Source organism: Phascolarctos cinereus, unplaced genomic scaffold (genome assembly GCF_003287225.1).
Source record: "Phascolarctos cinereus isolate Bilbo 61053 unplaced genomic scaffold, phaCin_HiC Scaffold_8;HRSCAF=390, whole genome shotgun sequence".
In the NCBI taxonomy this organism is placed as follows: domain Eukaryota; kingdom Metazoa; phylum Chordata; class Mammalia; order Diprotodontia; family Phascolarctidae; genus Phascolarctos; species Phascolarctos cinereus.
The window spans coordinates 57,410,549-57,428,610 of NW_027556291.1; the positions used below are offsets into that span (position 1 = coordinate 57,410,549).

General features: G+C 36.5%; 1 pseudogene across 1 annotated transcript in view; it reads right to left on the bottom strand.

Moving 5' to 3' along the window:
* LOC110203670 (E3 ubiquitin-protein ligase DTX3L pseudogene) overlaps positions 1-14,652 on the bottom strand; it is a 33,522-nt pseudogene extending 18,870 nt beyond the window's left edge. The window contains exon 1 of the transcript XR_013483530.1: positions 14,546-14,652. The product of XR_013483530.1 is annotated as an E3 ubiquitin-protein ligase DTX3L pseudogene (transcript). The remainder of the gene's footprint in view (positions 1-14,545) is intronic.
* Between the last annotated feature and the right edge of the window lie 3,410 nt (positions 14,653-18,062).

The window sequence follows — 18,062 nt, forward strand, 5'->3', positions numbered from 1 at the left end:
TAGTAAAAGAATATGAACAAAAATTCTCAAAAGAACTTCAAAGTATTTACAACCATATGAAAAAAATGCTCCTAATCACCACTAAGAGAAATCCGAATCAAAACAACCCTGAGGTTCCTCCTCACACCTTGAAAATTGGCAAAATAACAAAAGATGGGAATAATCAACTTGGAAGGGTTTTGGGAAATTAGGCATACTGATGAATTGCTGGTAGAGATGGGAATTGGTACAATCATTTTGTAAAGGAATTTTGCAAAGAAAGTGACTAAAATCTCCATACTCATTGACCTATAAAGTCCATTATTGCATTTATTCCTCAAAGAGGCTAGTGACGAGTAGAAAAATCCATATAGAAAAATTATTTATTTGTGGAGTTAACAAAACTTTAGAAACAAAGTAGCATCCCATCAATTGGGGAATTGCTAAATAAATTGTGGTGCATGAATGTAATGGAATACTACTGTGCTATAAGAAAGGATTAATATGAATACAGAGAACTGTGGAAAGATCTATATGAACTGATGCAGTCAAGGAAGGAGAGCCAAGAAAGTAATATACACAAAGATTTCAACAATGTAAATGGAAAGAGCAACCAGACATGCAACAACAACAACAACACCACACACACACACACACACACACACACACACACACACACACACACATGCACACACACACACACACACGCACACACACACACACACACACACACATATATACTGCAAAATTAAAACAAAGAAACATGCTGAAAGAAGAGGTATTAGAATATGCTCATAACCTACTCCTTAGCAGAGGTGGGACATCCAGAAGTGCTGCATCTGCAAATATTTTCAAATTTTTTCAATGTATTGCTCATTGTTCTCCTCTTTTTTTCCCTTTATTTTGCATCAATCTCACCATTGTTGAAGAAAAAGATAAGAGGGTGGCAGCCAAAAAGTGTAAAGAGTAGAGATTTATGGATTACAACATGCTTTCTCTAGCCTAATAAATACCTTGAAAATTGGAAAGGAAGAAGGGGGAAAGATAATGACAATAATGAGAAAACACAACAAAATTTGTGAGATAAAGCCAAAGCAGTGTGTAGGGGTAATTTTATCTCTATAAACACTTACATCAATAAACAAGAGAAAGAGCAGATCAGTGAACTGGGCACACAATTAAAAAACAAAAACAAATGAACAATCTCCAATTAAACACCAGAATAAAAATTCCAAATATCAAAGGAAAGATTAATAAAATTAAAATAAAAAAACAATGAACTAATAAACTAGAACCTAAAAAACCCTATAAAATAAATTATTGATTAATTTGATTAAAAATAAAAGAAAACCAAATTACCAGTATCAAAAATGAAAAAAGGTGAATTCACCACCAATGAAGATGAAATTAAAGCTATTAGAAGAAGCTATTTTGCCCAATTACATGCCAATAAAACTGATAATCTAAGTGAAATGGATGAAACTTTACAAAAATATAAATTGCCCAGATTAACAGAAGAGCAAGTAGATTCTCTGAATAGCCCTGTCTTAGAAAAGGAAATTGAACAAGCAACAGATTAACTCCCTAAGAAAAATCCTGAGGACCAGATGAGTTTACAAGTGAATTCTACCAAACATTTATCTATTTGACAAAATAGATAAATAAGGAGTCCTATCAAATTCCTCTTATGACACAAGTATGGTCAGGGAGAACAAAAGCAGAGAAAGAAAACTATAATTTCTCTAATGAATACTGATGAAAAAAAATTAAACAGAATATTAGCAAGGAGATTACAGCAATATATCACAAAGATCAAACACTAAGATCAGTGTTATTTATACCAGGAATGTAGGGCTGATTCAATATTGGGAAAACTATAAGTGTAACTGAACATATCAATAACAAAAATAGCAAAAATCATATGATTATATCAACAGGTACAGAAAAAGCTTCTGACAAAATACAACACCCATTCTTATTAAAACACTAGAAAGTAAAGAAATAAGTGCAACCTTTCTTAAAATGAATTATTCATCTAAAACTTAGAGCAAACATTATCTCTAATGGAGAAAAAGTAGAACCCTTCCCAATAAGATCAGGGTGAAGCAAAGATATTCATTATCACCACTATCATTCAATACTGTACTAGAAATGCTAGCTACAGCAACAAGACAAGAAAAAGAAATTGAATAGGCATTGGCAATGAGAAAAACAAAACTACCATTCTTTGTAGAAGATATTAAAGAGGTTAGGTGTGCTGGGACCCCAAGAATGCCAAGGCAGTGTCACCTGGAATGAATTCACACACTTAAGCCTTCTCTTAGTCAAGTGGCAAAAAGCTTATTGTAATGCCAATAGTAGAGGACGAAGTTCCTTTGGAGAACTTGCAACTTAATGGGGGTAAATCTAAAGCTTATATAGAAAAGGGGAAGGGAAAGGAATGGTAAGGATGCTAATTGGGTAATGCAAGAGGTCCAGGTGACTTTGAGAGAAGGTGTCAGTGATGTATGGATGGGAAGATACAGGGAACCTACAGAGATAACTTTGTTGATACCAGATATTTGAGGGAGAAAAGAGTTTTTTGTTTAGTTGCCAGAGGCATGGACCTTGGGGATCTGGTGCCAGGAAGAGTCATTGGGCCAGTCAGGGACAAAAATCCTTGGGCCAGGCACCCTTGTGTCTGTTCTGATAAGACAATGTGTTCTGCAACAAGAGAATATTTTCTCACAGGGCAGGGGCCTACTGAGAAATTGGGAGGCTTCCAGAGACATGATCTTAGGGTTGCAGCACAAGCAGCCCATCAATATGATGACATACTTAGAGAATCCTGGAGAATCAACTCGAAAACTAGTTGAAACAATGAAAAATTTTAGCAAGGATTCAGAATATAAAATAAACCCACATAAATCATTAGCATTTCTATATTTTACCTCCCAAAAAAATCAGCAGGAAGAGATAGAAAGAGAAGTTCTATTTAAAATAACAATTCAATATAATATACTTGGGAGAATACCTGCAAGACAAACCTAGGAACTATATGAACGTAATTACAAAACATTTTTCACATAAGGACAAATGTAAACAATTAGAAAGGCCCACATGCTACTAAAGTGCATTGTGCCTGCTTCTCTGGAGAGAAGCATAAATAAATGATTCTTCACTCACTCCGAGCTTAGTTTCATTTTTAACTAGAAGGCTTTATTTCTCTAAGGCCTAATTTTTAACAATTCTGGGGAATCGTCTGGAGATCCAAAGACCCCCGACCCCAACCCAGGTGAGTGAACTCAGAGAAGAGCTCTCCCGCCCTAAATTTGGTGGTCTCTGATTTATTCCTTGGGCTGAGTTGGTTACGCATCACCTGAAATATCTGCAGTGGCCAAGGGACTACAAAAGTTGAGATATCTTGACCAAGGTAAGGACGGGTCCCTGGAAGGAAAGGGACTCTTGGAGGAGGAAACCTAGTGATGGGAGGCCAGGGAACGCTAGCTAGAAAACTGAGGTAGTGGGACTACCCAGGAAAAACTTTTCCTACTGAAGGAAAAGGGGAGGAAAAACCTCGGAACCCATTCAAAGTGGACCCTGGGACAAAATGAGTTTCTTTTGACCGGTCAAGGTTAGGATTAGAATTGTGCCCACGTTGTCTGTCTATGGATGTTTTGTGTCTGCCAGATAAATTTTTGGGTAACTTTTGAGGTCTGACATTGGAGAAGGAACAATGGGAAAGAGCTCCCGTCTCAGGCTTTCTTTCAAGGGAGATTGAGATTAGACTGATAAGGATTTGGAACACGCAGCACAAGATGGCTAGGGACAAAAGAGAAGAAAAAGGGCTGAGAAGAATTTGAATTCAGGTTTAATGGGATCCCAAGACTAAGAGTTTGAGTTATTGTCTTTGTGTCCCTCCCACCAAAATATTTGGTATCGAGGCAATGTGTTTAGAGTTGAAAAAAAAATAATAAGGGTTTTTTCTGTTTTTTAATGAGGTAAGATTTCATTGATTACTTTAAAATGCATAGTAAAGTTGTAAAATCGGTTTGGGAAGAGAGAGAGGGTTCTTATCTCCCTTCAGATTTCAGAACTGTAATGGAGAGCTGACCAGCCTTGGTGAGTGTAATTTGGGTGGGGTAGGGTGTTTTGATGGCTGTTCTAGATAGCTTTATTTTTTTTATTTTTTTATTTTTTGTGAGGGCAATTGGGGTTAAGTGACTTGCCCAGAGGCACACAGCTAGTGAGTGTTATGTGTCTGAGGTCACATTTGAACTCAGGTCCTCCTGACTTCAGGGCTGGTGCTATATCCACTGTGCCACCTAGCTGCCCCTCTGGATAGCTTTAGATAGTTGAGTAAGTTGAGTAGGTTGTTGAGTAAGTTGAGTAAGTAAGTTGAGAAAGTGGAAGGAAGTGGTCTGTTTTGAGTAGAAGGATTGAAAAATTAACATTTTGTAGCTTGATTTGAAAACCAATAAAGTTGTAAAGGGTTAAGGAGGGCTTTATAATTAAGCTGGATGGGAAGACCTGACTACTTCCTGTTTGAACTGCGGAAGGCTGAGATTTTCGGGAGGGTGGCTCTACCTGATAAGCCTCTAAGAAGCAGAGGGGACTTTTTCTTTGTTCCCTTAAGAAAGTAGGAAAGAAAAGGGGAGAGAGTTAAAACCGGAATTGTCACCGTGTGTCTTTTTAAGGGAATATATAAATTTGTGGAGAATATTTCCTTTTAAAGGGCCAAGAGTATTGGATTTAAAACAAAAATGTTTTTAAATGTTTATCATTAGCAATTATAAATTCAGATCTGATTGGATTTACTGTTCTATAAAGGAAAAAAATAATGGTTATGGGAAAAAATTATATGATTGTAAAATGTTTAATACAATGGCATATGTTAAATGCAGCATTATTATTTAATGTAAATGTTAAAGGTACCAAGAATAATAAGAGTGATAATTTATATATGTGATAATCTGGAAATGCAACTGATGTTATCTGAAGTTTATTGTTTGTGTTACAAAAGTTATTACTGCTTCTAAATTGCACTGTATTTCTAGAACTCTTAGATTGTAAAATTTGAGGGACCATTGTGAGGTAGAAATGGTGTTAAAGTAACTCTTGATCTAGAATGGGTCTTTTAGTGATAAAATAAGATAATTTGAAACTGTTAAATACCTAGTGAGGTATATTTGGTTATAAGATTATGATAGCAGATTTTCATTTGAAATCTTGACTATTATAAAAATATATGGTGGTCTAAAGTTATAGTTTTAACATATGAATGATGAGATAAATGATTCTCTGTGCAAAGTGATTTGGGAGTGCATTCATCTAAATTGATAATGGGTTGTTTCAAAATTTATTACAATTATGGAAACAATTTTAATGTATGCCCTGTGGTACAAACATATTTTATTGTGAAAAATTTATTGATATGCATTGATTTGGAATTAATGAAGTATTCTTATATATCAGGGTCTCAATTAGAAATTAAAAAAAAAATTAACCCAAGCCTTCTTTAGGCTAAAGGCTGGGTTTGTTGGGGAAGGTGCCATATGGGCCAGGCTCTTAAGGGAGGGACTAGCTTGCATGGGGAAGTCTAGGCTGCCATCAGTCAAAGGTCTGGATTGGGAACGTCAATAATGTTGTCCTAGGTTATCAGACCAGTAAGAGACAATGAAGGGTCAACACAGATAATAGAAAAACACAAAAACAAAAACAAAAAGCCAGTCTATTAGGATGGGAGTGGCCCCAGAGACTGTTGGACCTGGTGGAAGGGTTCAGAAAGAAAGAAAGGTTTTTTTTAAAAATTTCTGATAATTATTAATTGGATCTCTTTCAAGTTTTAATATACTGCTTACATATTTCTGAATTTTCTTACATGATTTAATCTGGTAAGCAATTGTATTAGTTATGTTGCTGGAAGGGCAATTTATTTTATAATCTGGAACGTCAGATTAAGAATTGTACCTTCAGAGAAAAGAGAAAAAGGAATGAATCATGCTGTTGGGGTATTCTATATGCTCCTATTTTGTAACATTGCCTTTTAAGTACTGTAATTTAAGAAATGAGAACTTCCAAGTGTTGTCTATGTTTAAAGGGAAGTTTTAGCTGGGATTATTTGGCTCTCACTTATGAAGTTTAAAATTGTTAACTAAGCTATTTGGAGTTATTGTTTAAGTCAAGCACTGGTAAAAGTATTGTGTGTGTGTGTGTGTGTGTGTGTGTGTGTGTGTGTGTGAGAGAGAGAGAGAGAGAGAGAGAGAGAGAGAGAGAGAGAGAGAGAAAAGAAACTTGGCAATTATGCAAAAAAAGAGATTTTGTAAAATCTCTTAATTCTTATACAGATATCTTTTGACTACAGAATTTAGGTAACTCGGAATTTTATGGTAATTAGGAAATAGTAAGCTGTTTTTAAGAAAGGGAGATATTTTTATGAAGAAAATGTTTTAATGAAATCCTTGATATTCTTTTAGAGGGCCTACTAAATTTCTATTTGTTAGAAAATTATGTCTAAACCTACTATGAACTTAAGAGTTTCATTCTTGGGTTTGTTGTGTCCTTGGATTGGACTTAACTGGGTGCTTTTAGAGAAACAGTCTGGATGGAAGCAGCATCAGAGATCTAAAGCTAGTGATTAATGCTAAAGCATCTAAATTTCTGCAATAAGCTGTAAGTAGGAAAAATCTTACTGTTTTGATCTGAATTCATTCCATGGCCTAGCAAGAGTTAAAATTACTGTTTGAACTTATCATATTTATAGAATTCAAGCTCTGAAAGTGTCTCATTCTTTCAGATTACGAATGGTTATGGAGGGATAAATAAGATGGAGAAACAGAGAGGCAGACCTATTTAGAGTAGCAACTTATGATCTTAATGAAAGTTTGATTTACTGAGGATGTTACTAGGAACCAGAACAAGTGTGGGAGGTTATGCAAACTACTTAGAGCTAGCTTTGGAGATGTTCCCTAATTAAAGTGAAACTATAGTCCCACCTGAAACCCTGATAAGGGGAATTTGCTATCTAAGACCTTGGGGACTGTTAAATGTACTATTATTCTGAGTCTAACTCCAGGTATGGTTAACAAGGAACTGATTGAGCTACTGACCCATGACGTCAGCAACCTGCAAAGAGCTTTGTGAGCTGCATCTATGAGCTGCAAGGGGGTGTTGTCATGGAAAGGTCAGGACGACTTTTCTGCATGGCTGAGGTAGGATTCTCCTGACTCAATTTCCGCACTATGACACCTGGCAGACTTTAAACCTGGCTCAATGCAGTTGGTCATTATATAACTTCTGCCTGGAATTGACATGAATCTAGGGAAGCAATTGTTCCCTTACTTTATTTATATCTCTGTTCTTTCATGGCAAATTCCTATAATCATAAGTTTTGTAAGCATACATACCAAATCTATTAAACAATAGATTGATGAGGGAACATCTGAGGTTATTACAGTAAGATGCAAGTATGAGATTGAGTTATTTGGACTAGAATTTTGGAATTAAATAATCAGTCTTGACATCTGTTACTAGTGTATTCCTGTATAAGTCAGTATCCTTTAATTTCTCATAATGGTTATGATGAGGTCTGGAGGTTTGGGGGTGCTGGGACCCCAAGGTCACATCATGAGGGCCCTGCCTGAAGGAATTCAGCCCAGCTCTTTCAGCCAGGTGGGAAGTTTGTTGTAGATAAACCATATAGGCCAGTTGAGTGAAGTATAAGGGTTTTCTGGGGCCCATAGATAAATGGGAGCCAGATTTGTTTTGGGGCAAGGGGCAAGGGCCTTGGTGGGCTTGGGTCCGTACCTCCTCATTAGGGGCATAATTAGGCCAGGAAACTGTGAAATTAGGTTATTATTTTGTTACTTAGTTAATACTTAGCTAATGTCAAAGTTGTTTTACTTTGTTACAATTAATGTTAAAAGAAGAATAGCTTGTGACTTATCTTGTTTGAAAGAAGCACTCACTTTAATTACGGATTATTTATTTGTACATAACTAGAAGTTGGGATTGTTTTAGTATTTGATATGTACTGGTTTTAAATTAACTATTAAGTATTGGAGTCTGTTATTAATTCCTTAGTGGAATTTCATCCTCCTGATGGGGAATATGAGTAGGAATGAATACTAAATTAATGTAAGGTATAAAACTAGAAGTAATGCTGAGTGTAAGTCTAAGTTCTAATTTTTCTAATTTGAGTTTCTTAAAATATGGCAATTGGCCAAGGTTCCAATTTTGACCTTGTAATGGTGGAAACATGGGGGTTGAGTTAAGTTTCATTGTTTGTCCTTGTTATTGGCAAGGTAGTTTAAAATTGTGTTGAGATCAATCTTATAGGACAGTGGATACAAAAAGGAAGATTTCTGCAGGAGGAGAGTCTGCTGGACACTGTTTGAATGGCACTTGGACCAGAGGACTTCACCAGATGATGTTCAGAGTGTCAGACAGCTATATGAGAAGAGACTTCTGAAGCTTTAAATGGACAATTTATTGTTACTTTGGGGTCTCTGTACTTAATAAGGGGATTGCCCCCTTTTTTAATTTATCAACGCGTCAGTCAATTTCTCCCTTCTTCTCCCATATTGTTCCCCAAGATCCCCGATGAAATGTTGCCCAGTAGCACAGCCCCAGGTAGAACTGTCACTAAGGCATTGCAAGGTTTAACCACTTTAGCTGAGGAGTTAGCAGAAAATTCTGGGATAGATAATTAATTAATGGGATGGTTAGAATATTACCTGCTGTAGGATGTTATATAGTTCCACGCAATAGGGGACTACTACAACGATTGATCATCTCACTAAAGATTATCCCAGTAGAGCCCACAGTGGGAGTTCAGAGGGCAAGCTCTGGCAATATAAGGATGATTGAAAGTACCAATGAGACTTTCCCAGTGATGGAGAACGTGAAATCATGTTAAAGAGATAAGAGGACAAGGAAATTAGGCACGTGTGGAAGCCAAATCTTTACTAGAAAAGAAATGGGGGCAATTATAAGAAAGATTTTAGGGGGTTAGGCTTCCACAGCAGGATAAGAAATTCCAAGATCTTGTGGATAGTCCCTCAGCCAATCAGAAAGTACTCCAAAAACAACTAGTCCTTAAGAAAGAGCCCTAGAGGCCAAACCAGTTGCAACCAGCTGGGTTCAAGGATGGACAGGCAAAGGCTTTTCTCCACTGTGCTTGCTTAATAAGCTTACTGAATATGAACTGACACACCCCAAGGGCAGAGAAAGCCGCCATTTTTGAACATGGGACCCATGAAGTAGTCTGAGTTAATAGAACATGGACAAACATGCAATGGGCTGTCCAGGAATGGTGTAACTCAGATGAACTAGACCAATAAGAGCCCTGATGGGTGGAGTATGGATCTTACTAATGGTTTAAAAGTTGATTCTACCACTGAACCAGTGCCCATGTGCTACTAAAGTGTGTTGTGCCCACTTCTCTGGAAAGAAGTGTAATAAATGACTCTTCACTCAAAAAAAAAAATTGGAGAAATATTAATTGCTCGTGCATAAGCCAAGCCAATAAAAATGACAATTCTCTCTAAAATAATTTACTTATTCAGTGTCATACCAATCAAACCACTAAAGAATTATTTTATAGAGGTAGAAAAATATTAACAAAATTCATCTGGAAAAAAACAAGAGGTAAAGAATATAAAAGAAAACAATTAAAAAAACATGAAGGAAGGCTACCTAGCAGTGACAGATTTCAAACTGTTTTACAAAGCAGTAAACATCAAAACAATCTGGTACTGGCTAAGAAATAAAGTGGTGGATCAGCAGAGTAGATGAGGTATAGAATACACAGTGGTAAATAACCATGGTAATCTAGTGTTAGAGAAACCCAAAGATCTAAGCTTTGGGGGCCAGAACTCAGTATATGACAAAAATTGCTGGGGAAACTGGAAAGCAGTTTGGCAAAAACTAGGCTAAGACCAGCATCTCACAGTCTATACCAAGATAATATCAAAATGGGTAAAAGATTTAGACAAATCAGGGGAGCGTGGAAAAATTTACCTATCAGAGCTAAGGATAAAGAAACTGAGCCAAACTGAGAAAAACACAAACCATTTCCCAGCTAATATGAATAAGTAGTGCTCAGAAGAAGAAATCAAAGCTATTAATAAGTATATGAAAAAATGCTCTAAATCACTCTTGATCACTTCCAGAGACATAACCGATCAACTCTCAGTGAAGATTGAAGCACATTTTTCATTTTCTTTATTTTTCTTGCTTCTTATTTTGTGACATGGCTAATACAGAAATATGTTATATATCATGGATATCATATTGCTTGCCTTCTCAATGAGTAGGAAGGGAAGAGTATTTAGAATTCAAAATAGAAGATGAATATTAAAATTGTTAAAATATTATTGCTAGTTAAAAATGTTAATGCAGCAAAAAATCCTGAATTCTCCCAAACATTTAAAAATTAATTCCAATACTACATAAACTGTTTGAAAAAAAGAGGCAAGGATGAGATCCTACAAAATCCCTTCCATGACACAAATATGGTGTTGGTAACAAAATACAGGGAGTCAAAGAGAAAAAGAAAACCAGAGACCAATTTTGATCGTGATTATTGATATGAAAACTTTCAATAAAATATTAGCAAGTAGGTTACAGTAATAAAGGCTATGATCAAGCTGCATTTATTCCAGGAATGTTGGTCTAGTTCAATATAAAGAAAACCACAAACATAACTGACCATATTAATAACAAAACTCACAAAATCAAGATTATTTTAATAGATACAGAAAAAGTGTTTATTAAAATACAATACCAATTCCTGTTTTAAAAAAAACAGAAATGCATAGAAATAATTGGAGATTTTCTTAAAATGATAAGAAGTATATCTAATACTAAGAGCAGGCAAATCTTTAATAGGGGTTAGCTAGAAGACTTTCCAATACATTCAGAAATGAAACAAGGATGCCCATTATCACCATTGCTATTTGATGCAAATTCAAGACAAGGAAATAAGACAATAAAAACATTTTGAAGAAATAAGCATTGGCAAAGAAAAAGCCAAACTATCACTTTATGTGGATGATATCATGGTTTATTTTAGAAATCAGCTAAAAAACTAATCAAAATAATGAACCACTTCAGTAGTGCAGCATAATATAAAATAAAGTCAGACAAATATTCAGTGTTTCTGTATATTACCAATAATCTACCAGAAAGGCTGGCTTTTTGAGAAAGGGACAATTATCTCTTATCATTCTTTTCAGCTGTTCTATCTAAGAGGCAGAGGGTATTCTTAAGGACTACATTATTCTTTTTTCCCCCAGACAATCAAGCACTTATTATGCTCCTACTATGTGCCAGGCAGTGGGAATACAAATATACAGAATTAAACTATTTAAAATCTCAAGAGACTTTTGCTGGACTGTACTTGTTATAAGAGAGACCATTTTCTTTGGCATGGAGGGGATTTATGGGGCAGTTTGGGATAATGAGTGATACAAAAACAAAAAAAGAAAATGTTGTCAATGAAATCATTTTTAAAATATATAGAAGAGAACAGAAGTTCAGAAGGGGATATAGACAAGAAGTGTAACATTAGTATTACCATGATAAATTGGATATACATCTTTAAATAAAAACAATGCATGTAAGAGAGGCACAGTTTCATATGCAACATCTTTTTTTTTCTTTCTGAATGCAGAAGGGATTACATCATTCTTAAAACAAAAAGACAGGGTACAAAAGAGGTATTCACTTCATCTTATTTCATCTAGGATGCTAGATTCACCCTGTCCACTAGGTACAAATATGATGCTATAATGAGTATGGTATCATGGGATGAATTTACAATGTGGAACCCCCCAGGGATTCTGAGGTCAAAATAAGTGTCCTCCTCTCTCATTATAGAAATCTTAAGATTTTTAATCCTGGAACTCAATGGGCAGTACCTGTTTTTTTGGCTATCAATAATTATATGCATTTTTTCCCATTAAAATACAGTCTCATCCATGTGGCAATATTGTTCACTTTGTTTAACATTTTAAAAAGAGAGTCTGAGGTGTTATCCACTATGGCCAAAAGCATACATTATAGGCCATGGAGAAATTATAGGAGCAAGGGGAAAAAATTACCTTTCACATCTACAGATAAGGGAAGAGGTCATGAGCAAATAAGTTATACAGATGATCACAGAAAATAAAATGAACAATTTCGGTTGTATAAAATCGAAAATGCTTTTGCACAAACAAATCTAATGCAATTAAAATTAGAAGGGAAACAGGTTAATGGGGAAAAATTTGTAGCAAATTCTCTATTAAAAGCTTTATATTGTGTGTATCTACATATATATACATATGGAATTGATTCAAATTTATCAGACTAAGAGCCGTTCACCAATAGATAAATGGTCAAAGACTATGTAGAGGTAGACTTCAAAGGAAGAAATACCAGCATTTAACAACCACATGACAAAATGTTCCAAATTACTAATAATTAGAGCAATGCAAATTAAAGCAACTTTGAGGTTCCATCTCCCACCCATCAGACTGTGTGGCAAAGATGAAAAATGAATCAACACACACACACACACACACACACACACACACACACATTCCAGTTCTTTTGTGTGTGTTATCTTCCTCCATTACACTGTAAACTTTTTGACACAGGGACTGTCTTCTTGATATGTGTATTCTCAGCACTTAGCACAGTGGATGACACATAGTAGGTATGTAATAAATGTTTATTGACTATTAATGAGCAAAATTACAAATGCTGCAGAGGCTGCAGGAAAATAGGCACACAGAAATCATTGATAGTAGAGATGCAAAGTGGTCCACATAGTGGGAAGCAAGTTATAACTGTGCCTCAAAAGTCACCAAATTGTGGCTCAACTGTACCATCACTTGGCTTAGAGCACTTGGGGAGCAAAGAAAAAGGAAATGGACCCACACATGCAAAAATATTTATAGAAGCACTTTTCAAAGTGGCCAAAAACTGGACACTAAGTGGTTTTCCACCTATAGTGAAACAACTAAATAAATTGTGGTCTATGAATGTAATGGCAGCATATTTTATTGCGCCATAAGAAATGGACAGCTTCGGAGGAAACTGAGAACTCTTAAGATCTGATACAGATTGAAGTGAGCAGGACTAGAACAACTACACAATGACAACAGTATATAGAGGGAAAAAAAAACTTTAAAAGTTTTTAGAATCCTATTTAATGCAGTCCAAAGGACTGGAGGTGAATTATGCTATTCATGTCCTGCCAGAGGTGATGCACTGAAAATCGAGAATGATACCTGTCTATTTGAACTTGGTCAAGATGAAAATTGGTTTTGCTAGAATATACATATTTATTGTGAGGGTTTTGTTGTTGTCGTTGTGGGGAAGGGGGTGCCACTGGGAGGAAGTGATAATAAATGCTTGTAAAAATAAATTTAAAAAAATTAAATATAAGAATTGCTCTCAAAAGTCCAATTAAATTGGTTAGATGTCCTATATAGGAACCATCCTTTTGTGCATTTTTAAGTATTTAAGTTGGGGAGTCATCCATACTTGCTGGCTTCACAAAGCTATATTAGCTATGCATCCAGTTCAGTGAGCCTAAAAAAGGTACATTTTGTTCTTGTGAAAGGCTTCAGAACTCTGATCAATGCAATGACCAATTAAAATCCTAAGACTGATGATGAAGCACGGGACCCACAGCTTGACACGTAAGGGAATATAGATGCAGAATAGGACACATTTTCAGACACAGCCAAAGTGGAGATTTGTTTTGCTTGACTATACGTATTTATTCTTTTTTCCGTCTTTTTTTTTTTAATGAGGTGGGGTGTGGGATGTACAGAAGACAGAAAAGGGTGAAAAGGAAAAACAAAAACAACAGCAACAACAAAAAAAGGTCACTAAGGCACCTTTAAAGAAACACAACTGAATGGACGAGAACAGAAGGAAGGCCAGAAAGAAGCAATGGCAGCTTTGGAAAATACAGATTGAATTTATTACATATTAAACAAAACAAAACAAAAAACCAACCCCCCCCCCACGAAAAAAAACAAACAAACCCTGAGCTATAGATGATAGATCAACAGGTGCATGGACCTTTTTTCAGTTCTAAGATGTTTACATGGAAATGTTTATTTAAATTGGCTGTTTGATGAGTCTAGAATAATAATGAATGAATAAAATGAAATTATGCAAAAACAAACAAGCAAACAAAAAGGTGCTTCACAGCCCGGCGCTTCTTCCCCCACCCACCAGTTCCACCCTCTAGGCCGCGCTCCACTGAGGGGCTGGGCGAGGGGTGAGGGGTTCTGGGGGGGCCGGTGCAGTGGAGCTGCGGCGGGGAGGGGGCACCAAATGGGGTGAGGACGGGCGTAACCGGAGGCCCTCCATCCATCCGTCCATCCGTCCATCCCTCCATCCCTCCCGACAGAGGCCTGGGCACATCCCGCTGCAGATCCATCCGTGGATGAAATCCAGAAGGCCCTGCATTGAGGTCTGGGGGTGCGGGTGGGGTGAGGGGCGCCCACACCTACACGCCCCCCCCCCGGGGATCTGGGGAGAGAAGGGAGGACGTAAAAGGGGCGTCCCGCGGGCCTTTACTTACCTCCCACACACAGGGAACTCCCACCGAGGATGAGGCAGGCCCGGGAAGGGGGAGGGGCGGGCGGGAGGCGGACGGAGCTCGAGCTGCTTCGCTGGCAGCCCCTTTTTCAAAGAACGCTGGGCGCCCCAGCCTGGGTGAAAACCGCAGAAAGGAGGAAGCCTGTGACGTCACGTCTGGAGGCGTGCCTTGATCCAGCCAATGGAAGGCTTGGATATGAAGTGAAGGGGGCCGCTGCCCCTGCAGAACAAATCAGTCAAGCAGTCAATCAATATTTGATGAGTTCCTACTACGTGTTGGCTACTGGGCAAGAGCTGGAAATCACCACGGACATAGGACAAATCAGAAAAAGAAGAGATCATCTCTTAAACTGATAAAATGACCCAACATACTGAAACTTTAAGGATTCAGGCAAAGCAATCCTTATGTATAATGTATCTTTCCAATACACTCATGAATAAAAGAGTAAACTAAAATACTAAAAGAAAAAACCTGGAAAAGAAACACATAGAAAAAAAAAACTTCACATAAAGATAAGTTCTGCAAATGAAAGAAGAAATGAATAAAATTTGGGCAAAACAAATAGCTAATTGATTTTTAAAGGACAACCAAATTGCCAGGATCTTTTTTTTTAATGGAAAAAAAGGGATGAAGATCAGTCAGTCAATTAACATTTAACAACTGCCTACTATGAGTCCGGTAGTGTGCTAAGCACTGCGGATAGAAAAAAAAAAAGGCAAAAGACAGTGCCCTCAAGGATCTAGCGATCTAAAGGGAGAGAAAATAAGTAAACAAATATGTACAAAGGAGCTGCCTAGGGAATAAATAAAAACTAATTAACAGACAGAAGCTATTAGAATTCAGAAAATTTGAGAAAAGCTTCCTGTAAAAACATAGGATTTTAGCTGGGACTTTAAGGAAGTCAGGGAAGCCGCGTTCCAGGCAGGGAGGAGAGTCAGAGAAACTGCCCAAAGCCGGAGATGGAGTGTCCTGGTGGTGAAACAGCCAGGAGGCTAGAGACAGTGGATTGAAGAACACATGGAAGGGAATAAGGTGTAAGAAGACTGGGAAGGTGAGAGGGGACAAGTTTAAGAAGAGTTTTGAATGCAAAACAGAGGATTCTGTGTTTGATCCTGGAGGCAATAGGGAGCCACTAGAGTTTATGAGTATTTATGTGTGTATGTGCCTGTGTGTGTGTGTGTGTGTGTGTGTGTGTGTGTGTGGCGGGAGGGTAATCATCAGATCTGTGCTTTAGGATACTCACTTTGAGTGGAGAACGGAATGGAGTGGAGAGAGACCCGAGGCAGATGAAATAAAGGAAAGTATTAGCAGAAACTCTTTCGCTCAATTTTATGCCAACGAAACTGATGAATGAATATTTACAAAAACATGAAGTACCCAGATTAACAGAACCAGAAGAAACTAAACAAACCATAAATGAACTTGCAAAGTTTGGGGGAGTGAGAGAAAGAACCCAAGGAGCAAATGGATTTACAAAGGAATTCTAGCAAATCTTTAAAGAAAAACTAACTTCAGTTTTACATAAATTGTCTCTTAAAATAGGGAAACTCTTGACAGAAAAATGTGATTTTTCAACACCAAAAACCTGGGCAAGAAAAGTCAAAGAAAGAATATAATATGCCATTCTCTCTGATGAATATATGTACAAAAATACTAAATAAAGAAGCTACCAGAACATATTACAAAGCTGTTACTGTGGCCAGATTGAATTTATAATAGGAATGCCAGTCAGATTCAATATTAAGAAAAGACACAAATGTAATAAGCTACATTAATAACAAAATCAAGAAAGATACATAATTATATGAAGTACTCTATCCATCTTGATTTTAGATAAATATTGTTTGATTAGTATTTTATTTTTTCCAATTACATGTAAAGACAATGCTTCAGTCATTTTTATAAAATTATGAGTTCCATATTTTTCCCTCCTTCCCCACCCCCTCTCCAAAATGGTAAACAATTTGATATTGGTTATATATGTGCAATCAGATACCGTATTTCCATGTTAGACATGTTGGGAAATCAGAAATAGAATAAAAGGGAAAAAAAAGAAAAAAAGTGAAAATACTATACTTTGATCTACATTCAGACTCTATTACTCTTTCTCTGGAGGTGAAGAGAATTTTCCAACCTAAGTCTTTTGGAATTGTCTTGAATCACTGTATTGGTGAGAAGAGTCAAGTCAATCACAATTAATCATCAAAAAGTGTTGCTGTGTGTACAATGTTGTCCTGGTTCTGCTCATTTCACTTTTCACCAACTCATGTAAGTCTTTCCAGCTTTTTCTGAAATCCACCTGTCCATCATTTCTGATAGCACAAGAATATTTCATTACATTCATATGTCACAACGTATTCAGCCATTCCCCAGCTGATGGGCATCACCTCAATGTCCAACTCTTTGCACCACAAAAAGAGCTGCTATAAATATTTTTGCACATATGAGTCCTTTTCTCTTTTATCATGATCTCTTAGTGAAACAGACCTAGTAATGGTGTTGCTAGATCAAAGGGTATGGACAGTTTGATTGCCCTTTGGGCATAGTTACAAATTTTTCTCCAGAATGGTTGGGTCTGTTCACCACTGTTCAACAGTGCATTACTGTCCCAATTTTCGTACATCCATCTTTTCTTTTCTATCATATTAACTAATCTGATAGGTGTGAGGTAGTGACTCAGCATTGTTTTAATTTGCTTTTCTCTAAACAATAGTTATTTGGAGCAATTTTCCTAAAAATAGAGATAGCTTTGATTACATCATCACGAAAACAGCCTGTTTATATCCTTTCACCATTTATCAATTGGGGAACGACTTGTATTCTTATAAATTTGATTCAGTTCTCCATATATTTCAGAAATGGGGACTTTATCAGAGACACTTGCTGTAAAAATTGTTTTGCAGCTTTCTGCTTTCCTTCTAATCTTGGTTGCATTGGTTTTGTTCATGCTAAAATTTTTTAATTTAATATAATCAAAACTATCCATTTTAGTTTTCCCAGCAGTTTTTTTCAAAGAGTGGATTCTTATCCCAGAAGCTGGGGTCTTCGGGTTTATCAAATAATAGATTACTATAGTCATTGACCACTGTGTCTTGCATATTTAATCTGTTCCACTGATCTACCACTCTATTTCTTAGCCAGCACCAAGCAGTTTTGATGATTGCTGTTTTATAATATAATTTAAGATCTGGAATGGCTAAGCCACCTTCCCCTGCATTTCTTTTCGTTAGTTCTCTTGATATTCTGGACCTTTTGTTTTTCAAAATGAATCTTGTTATTATTTTTTTCTAAATCTATAAAATAATTTTTTGGTAGTTTGATTGGTATGGCACTGAATAAGCAAATTAGCTTAGGTAGAATTGTAATTTTTATTGTATTAGCTTGGCCTACCCATGAGCAACTGATGTTTTTCCAATTATTTAGATTTGACTTTATTTGTGTAAAAAGTGTTTTGTAATTGTGTTCATACAGTTCCTGGGCTTGTGTAGGCAGGCAGACT